Source organism: Nanorana parkeri, unplaced genomic scaffold (genome assembly GCF_000935625.1).
Source record: "Nanorana parkeri isolate BGI_ZX_2015 unplaced genomic scaffold, ASM93562v1 scaffold3637, whole genome shotgun sequence".
Classification (NCBI taxonomy): domain Eukaryota; kingdom Metazoa; phylum Chordata; class Amphibia; order Anura; family Dicroglossidae; genus Nanorana; species Nanorana parkeri.
In genome coordinates, this window is record NW_017309905.1 from 61,656 (window position 1) to 61,897 (window position 242).

Below are 242 nucleotides of genomic sequence, written 5' to 3' on the forward strand. Positions count from 1 at the left end.
CCCATCAATCATTACTAAAAGGAGGCCTCTGCGCCCATGCCTTGATGTACTTATGAAACACTGCATACAATACAAATGGGGGTTCCCCTTCAGACTACTATTCACCCTGGAGGAGACTCAACGCAAATTAGCTGAATTAGGCCTAGCGGAATCACAGTCAACAAACCAAGACTCGAGAAACTCCACAGCACTTTCCTCCCAAAGATCCAGAAGCGACTCCGACCAGAACCACTCGGGTGAAT